The sequence below is a fragment of the Chrysochloris asiatica genome, unplaced genomic scaffold (genome assembly GCF_000296735.1).
Source record: "Chrysochloris asiatica unplaced genomic scaffold, ChrAsi1.0 scaffold00051, whole genome shotgun sequence".
NCBI classification, from domain to species: Eukaryota; Metazoa; Chordata; class Mammalia; order Afrosoricida; family Chrysochloridae; genus Chrysochloris; species Chrysochloris asiatica.
In genome coordinates, this window is record NW_006408569.1 from 17,014,760 (window position 1) to 17,022,669 (window position 7,910).

General features: G+C 41.1%; 1 pseudogene; it reads left to right on the top strand.

Moving 5' to 3' along the window:
* Positions 1-4,798: 4,798 nt before the first annotated feature.
* Positions 4,799-6,303, top strand: LOC102827631 (annotated as a pseudogene).
* Positions 6,304-7,910: the final 1,607 nt, after the last annotated feature.

A 7,910-nucleotide genomic window follows, 5' to 3' on the forward strand; every position in this document is an offset into this window, starting at 1 on the left:
TCATCTTTCTCTTGCCAAGTGGCTTGTGAATTTGAGATGCCAACCTTTTGGTTAGCAACGCAACACTTAACCTACTATGCCATGAGGCCTCCTTTATTAGTCATTGTTGATGTTGTTGTGTTGTCAAGTCAGTTCAGACTCAATAGTGATCCTGCATAAAGTTTCCAAGGATTGACTTTATAGTTAGTAATCCAGTACTTATCCTACAGCATTCTGGTGTGGCACTGTGCTGGATCACAAGGTCAGCAATTCAAGCTCACTACTTGCTCCTTGGAAACCCTATACAGACATACTATGAGTTGGAATCGACTCGACAACACTTAACAACAACACTTTTACTACAATGCCACATCAGGACCCCACACCAGCACTAGGAAGATGGAATTCTAAACCATGATGAGATACGAGATACCATCTCAACCCCTTTAGGATGTTAATGATCAGGGAAAAACAGAAACCAATAAGTATTGACGATGTACTTTTAATATTCTTATCTAATACCATAATTAAAATACATCACTTCTCCTCTGGTTTTCCTTATACATTGTCCAACTTTCACATTCTTATGAGGCAATTGAAATTACTTTGGCTTAAGTCAAGTACACCTTAGTCCTCAAACTAATATCTTTACTCTTGAACACTTTAAAAAGGTCTTGTGCAGAAGATTTGCCTAATGCAATACATTATTTGATTTCTTGACTGCTGCTTCCATGAGTGTTGATGGTTGATCCAAGCAAAATGAAAGTCTTTAATGACTTCAACCTTTTCTCCACTTATAATGTATTCATTTATTGATCCAGTTGTGAATATTTCTGTTTTCTTTACACTGGAGGTACAATCCATTCTGAAGGTTGTATGTAGTCTGTGATCTTTATTGGTCAGTAATTTGGAAAGAGACAGCAAGAATTGTTGTTGTACAGTGTGAAGAGTGTAGTTAGTGTCACTGAAATATATGAAGAATAGGAATTTGTTAATAATTTATTTTCAAAGTGAAAAAATGTTTAATATTTTTGACTATGTGTTCACATATTTTTAAATTTAGGTCACTTTAAGAGTACCAAAATGGCATGAACGTCTATGCCTATGAAGATCAATGGCAAAAGCAGAGAGTGAAACAAGCTTGCTCTACCCATTGTGCTTCTAACACAATACAGGCAGCTGAGATCATACATAGGTTGTGGCTTCCCTGGAATCCCACTTCATTGTTTCCTGAAAGTAGCTTCCTGACAGTTTTTGCTAAAGTCCTTCTAATGATTATTTAATCTTTTAGTTCCATGAATATATGTATTTTTCTGGTGGTATGCTTAGAGATGGTCCTGACTCATAGTGACCCTGCACAGGGTTTCTGAGGCTGTAAATCTTTATGGGAGCAGAAAGCCTCATCTTTCCCCTACAGAACAATCTTAATTTTGAACTGCTGACCTTGAGGTTAGCAGCTTGACTCATAACCACTACACTACCAGAGCTCCTTTGTATCTTTCTATAAATGCAAAATAACCAGAATGACTTCAGATTTTATAAATGGATGCTTATTGATTTAGGATTGATTGATATCAGGAAATGATCATGCATGCCTGTTAAGAGATGCTATGATGTAGTGAATTAATGTCTCTTATAGGCATAGTCTTTGTAAACTCCCACTAAATGATTTGTCCCTGGTGGATCTGGATAAGAGAATGATGGGGAAGGTGTTTACGGAGTATATAATTCACTTGTAGGTGATTGTTAACATAATTATTATTGTAAACACTTGGAAATATAATGAGGTGATTATTACCATCCTGTTGGGTTAAAAATGAGCCATTTTGGAAGCAGAAAGGGGGATCTAAGTACCGGGTGTGAAATTCATCCTTTGGACCCAGAGGTCCATTGAATCTTCTCAACCCAATGACAGAAATCTATGAAACTGGAGAAGTGGCAAAGGAGCAGCAGTAGCAGAACCAAGAATCAGAGTACAAGATAGAACGGTGGGATGGAATGGTGGGCTTTCCAAACCATGGAATAAGTAAAAATGAGTGACTTTGGGCAGGAGACTTGCTTTCAGAGTGGGGTAAATCCAGGCACATATATAGGAGGGGCAGGTTTTCTAACCCACGGAGCTACAACAAAGTACTTTCAGGTTAATGTATATGATGGAGTGGTGAGTCCTGTGGGCATTTTATCAGCAGTCCTAAAAGAACTGTGTAACACTGGAGGGGCAGAGAAAGGCCTAGTGGTGGGTAAGGCTGAAGAAAGACTGTCCTGACAAGAACAACTATTCCCTGAGCAGTTCTGACCCTGAACTGTAATCTGTTAACTGCCCTAATAAATCCTATAACTATGAGTTTGGTCTTTGGGTTATGTGTGGCCATTGCAATGAATTATCAAATCAAGCATGAATAGAAAGTGCTGTGGAAGGGATGGTCAGTGTTATCATCATTTTTTTTTTTTTTGGTACAACAAATACACTAATTTTAATCATAATTAGATGGGTTTTGACAAATGTAACCACCACACTTAAAGTATTCCAAAACGTTTATTTCTGCCCCTTTCACCACCCTATTCAATGACTTGAATTCAGCTATAGATTGTTTTCTTCTTTTCTAGAGATTCCTATAAGTGGAATCATGAAGTAAAAACTCTTTGATATCTGTAGTATAAATGAAATCATCTAGTAAAAACAGCTGTAGGCTATATAATTGACATGCCATAAAATTGACAAGCTTTAAGTGGTTCAGTGGTTGCAGGGTGACAGGTCTGAAATTCATTCATGTTGTTGCTGATTGTTTTTATTGTTCAATAGTTTTCTTTTGTCTTGTTTTATATTCTATTGCATGCATTTTGTTTATATATGGACATTTGATGGACATTTAAGTCATTTACAGATTTTGCCTATTATGAATAGAAAGAATTCTTGTAATTATTCACATGCAAGTTAATATGTGATGCATGTTTTCATTTCTCTTGGGCTAATACCTAACAATTTCTGGGTTATGTGAGAACATGTACATCTGACTTCATAAGAGAGTGTCAAATACTTTTCTAATTCATTGTCTTTTGCCTCTCCCCACACTAAGATTGGATTGTTGTATTTATTTTAAGAATTCTTTATTTATTCTAGCATTTTGTTATAAAATGCCATAAAGTCGGTTCTGACTTACAGTGCCCCTATATAGAGTTTATGAGGTGCAACTGGTGAGTTTGAACTGATAACCTTGTGGTTCATAGTCTAGTGCTGATCCTACAGTGCCATGCCAGGAGTCCATATTTTATCTATAAACTCATTTTTTATATGCATCATGTATTTTTTCTCTCCATTTATGAATTTTATTTCTCTCATTTTAAAAAAAGTTTTTATTGTGAATTGAGTGATAATTTGCATGGGAGAATATTGGTTTTACATTCATCATTTTATTGCAATGATTATAATCTCCTCCGTGCATCATCGTTCAACAGTGATTGCTTCTATTCTCTTTGTTTTGTTTGTTTTGGGGATGTACACAAAAGCACTCAGAAATATATATCATTTAAACAATCAAAGGGCACATTCTGTAAGCCTGCCTCCTGGAAGCCTGCCTCCTGGCTGCCAGCAGGCAATCTTTCTATTTCCTCAGCTGTTTTGTTTCTCCATGTCATGATCTCTCCTTCCATCTCTGGTGGTGTCGCTGCTTCTCTGGAAAGGGTTCCACATTCTTCTCGTGCTCTTCTCCCTTGATGGTCTTAGGGTCCTCTGTTCCTGGAATGTAAGATTAACTATTCCCCCCTTCTATTACAAAACTCCTACCTATACAGCTATGACAGTCGTAATTAGTCATGATAACAATTACTGACTATTGAATCTTAAGAATTGTATCCCCGCTTCTTGCTCTTCCTCCTTCTGCTCCTTCTTCTACTTGTACACTGTCTCTGACTTCTTCTCCTACCTCAAAGGGCATTTGCTGCCAGGTTGGTGATCGACCATAGCCACGACCATAGGTGTATCCAGTGTCTGTGTCCAGACACACAGAAAGAAGGCTGTAGAAAGCAATAGCACAAAACACCAGACAAAGCAGATACAGGGGATGGTCCTGGAACTCTGAACTACATATAAATTAATATTTATAAGTACTGAAGGCTTACTGTTAGTAGAATTCATAGCAGAAGAAAAGAGACATTTGCTGAGTAGCAGCTGCAGGCAGATGCCCAACCTAGCCATCTTAAGAAGGTCGCAGAAAATAAAGTTGCAGGATAGAAATACCATCCGAGTCCTGACTGAACTTCAGAGATAAAGGTATGAAAAAATTTTCATACATCCATTTCCTTTTTTCTGTATGTGCACCACCACTCTGGTGACTAGAGGGAATACCTAAGTGAGTTGACATCCCTCCCATCCCCAGAAGGTTCTACTGTGCTAGTACACAGATCTGCTCAGCTGTGAACTGTCTCTGACTAGAAGAAAAATCTAGACTATTTTGCTACTTTCCCCCCACCCCATTTTGCCCGCCTTTTAAAGTAGTGTGGGCTCTTTCTCTCCCGATGTTACCCAAGAAGAGGCAGCAATTGTGCTCACATAGCCAAGCTACAATCACACCCTATAAAAAAAAGGAAAACAAAACAAAACAAAAACACCATCCAGGAGTCTCTTCCACTCCCCCTTTCCCTGACCCCCTCCATGGCCACTCCACTTCTTCCCTCCCTCTGTCTCTTCCTCATTGTCACTGCCCAGGACCACCAGCAGGGGGATGCATCCAGGATAGCAGCCAGAAAGCATAACTCCGACTGTAGAACTAAATGCACTGTGCATGAAACTTAGGGGAAAAAAAAAACACACACAAAAACAATGTACAAGCCTGTTGACCCTTACTCTCAGAGGAAAGTCCACCTACAATTGCAACATGAAAAGAGGTACTTATCCCCTGAGGTACATTTACCCATTTCCATTTCCACCTTTATTGTATCAAGTTGAACTTTCTATGGGAGGACAGCAGTTTAATGGAAAAGGAAGGATGAGACAGACTTCAAAATACAATGCTGTTGCTAAAGCATTGAGGATACTTCAGAACGAGCCCCTTCTGGACAGGCTGGAGGTGAATGGAAGAGAATCAGAAGAAAATCTCAGTAAATCTGAAATATGTCAAGTGTTTTAGATTGCACTTAAATGGAACTTGCCTTTGAATTTTGAGATTACCCAGGAGAGTGGGCCACCCCACATAAAGAGTTTTGTGACCAAGGTGTCAGTTGGAGAGGTCATAGGGAAATAGGAAGGCAAGAGCAAGAATATTTCAAAGAAAAATGCTGCCATAGCTGTTCTTGAGGAGCAGAAGATGTTTCCTGCCCTCCCTACAGTTGAGCATATGAAGCCCAGAATAAAAAAAGAAAACAAAATCCAGTCAGATTACATGCAGTCCCAGAATACTGGCAAGGAATGAATCCCATTTGCAGACTGGCCCAAATCCAGCAAATGAAGAAGGAGAAAGAACCAAAGTGCATGCTCCTGACTGAGCGAGCCCTGCTGTGCCGCAGGTAGTTTGTGATGCAGGCGAAGGTCAGAAACCACACTGCTGAAGGAGCAGGCACCAATAAGAAGGGGGCCAAATGCAATGCAGCTGAGACGTGCTGAAGATCCTTGGTCTCAAAGTTCCACAGGCTCAGCACCTCAAACCAGCATTCAAATCAGAGGAGTAGACACCGATAAACAAACCAGGGGATGGAAGAAAAGTGACTTTTTTTAACCTGGCTTTGCAGATGACAATGGAACTAGTAATAAAGAAGATGAGTTTAGGATGCCTTATCTTAGTCACCAGAAGCTGCCTGCTGAAATTCTTCCCAAGGTGACTGAGGTTGCCCAGGCTGTGGGTGTCAGTCATGGACATCACACCAAAGATCTCAACAGGGCAGTCCCGAATCCTATCAAGGCCACTGTGACTGCCATGATACCCCAGGACTTGTTGCATGGCAGAACCTTATCCAAAGCTGAGATCATTGTGAAGAATATTATCTCTTCAGGCCACCTACCCTACGGGCCTCTCATGAGACCCACTGAACAATTGCAGAGTTCAGGGATTCCAGAGTGAATACAAAGACTTCCCAAAAAACAACAAGAATGAATTTGCATTGCTAATCAATTGCTCCTCTCAGCCACAGTATCCAACAGGATAGGGACTCCTGTCACGAATATGGCTGCACCAAACATACTGAAGTTGCTGTCTTGAGTTGGACCAACAGAGTACAGAGATGCCAAGAACAGGAAATAGGCCTTTGTGTGTGGGAGGTGCTGGCCCTTTACTGGTCATGAACCATTATCAAATCCCAATATATATACTGAAAATACTGAAACTGCTTTGAAAAATTGGAATTTCTGATACCTCTAGTGGGCTGAGAGACATGATGGACTGGAACAATCAGCAGAGAAGACAGAGGCACAGGAGGTAGCTGTGTCTGTGAAGGAATGTGCTGTCATTTATAATAATGGGGCCAGAGAAGAGGAATGTTTGCAAGCCAGAGGTTGCCAAACCCAGGACCACCCACCACTTGCCGGTCTCCACTTCTCTTCCAGGAAGCTACAAAGCCATGGTGAGGCAACTCAGTGCTTGGTTATTTTTTGGGGGGTGGGGAATGTTTTTTTTTTTTTTTTTTGCCAGTGTGAAAGAAGAAAACACAGAAAGTATGACCTGCTCCTCAAACTAGCTAACTCAGACACTTTGGGATAAATACTAGACAGCTACACCAGAGACTGGCCAAACAGCTGTAAGCACCAGAGAAAAACAAATGCTTCCTACTCAGCATTGCCTGAGCTGCCTGGGTGTTAAGGCCCCACCCCCAGTACCCACACCATAAACATTGCTTTCTCTTCCAACAGCAAGATACAGTCTTAGACTCCAGACTGGACTTCCAGTTTGGAGGAAAGAGAAGCAGAGACAGGCAGGAGAAGCTCCTCAGACAATGCGTGCAAAAAACAGAGAAGGTGCTTTGCTGGAACAAGTTCCAGTGCTTTAAATATAATATAAAGTGGGGGGCATCAGTTTTCAGTGCCCACCAGTGGAGAAATCTGACTGTGATGGGAATACATGATGATTTCTGAATTGATCAGGACATTGTTGGGGGGGAGAGGGGCGGCCCTCAGCCTGGCTGAGATCAGAGGGCGGGACCACAGCCAGGCTGATACAGCACTAAAACCATGAAGCGGCATCTGGAAAAAGAGGTGGGATAGCTTTTTTCACTTTTATTTCTTCTTCTCCCCTGTTGCACCCTCTCTGCCAAGCCTGGGAATCTTCAGACAGGTGAACGCGTACCCCCAAAAGGGTCCAGCATTGAGCCCATAGAGTACAAATTTACAGCACAAAGAGGAAATCACTGAAAGCCCCAGTGGTCCCACAAGCTAATCCTTTGGCAGTTCTTATGACATCTGACTCTGGGACTTAGCCCTAACATTGACCTGGAGGGGACCTTTTATTCCTGCCTTACCTAACAAGAGACAGCAGGTCTGGCCATACAGTCAAACGGTATTTGCACCTTGTAAACCCCAACATAAAAGGTAATAGTCAACACCAACTACTATACAAGGACACAGCTATTTTGAGAATTACACTGTGCATACACAGATACCTAATTGACCTTCAGAGATAAAAATAGTAGACAATCTTTCTTCCATTCATTTCTCAATATCTATCTGTGCACCACCACGGAGGTGACTAGAGGAGGGACCTGAGTGAGTGGACACCCCTACCCACGGCTGGAGATTTCTACTGTGAATGCACATTGACCTGCACAGCAAAGGCTACTGGACAGTTGGCTATGGTTTTATTTTTGTTTTTATGTGATGGTTTTGTCTCTGCTTTTATATTGTTTCTGGTTTTGGTCCTTTTGGTTTCACATTTTTTCCTGGGGGTGGGAGCTTTCTCAAGAAGAGACAACAATCATGGCCCTATAGCCAAGCATACCCCATAATATCC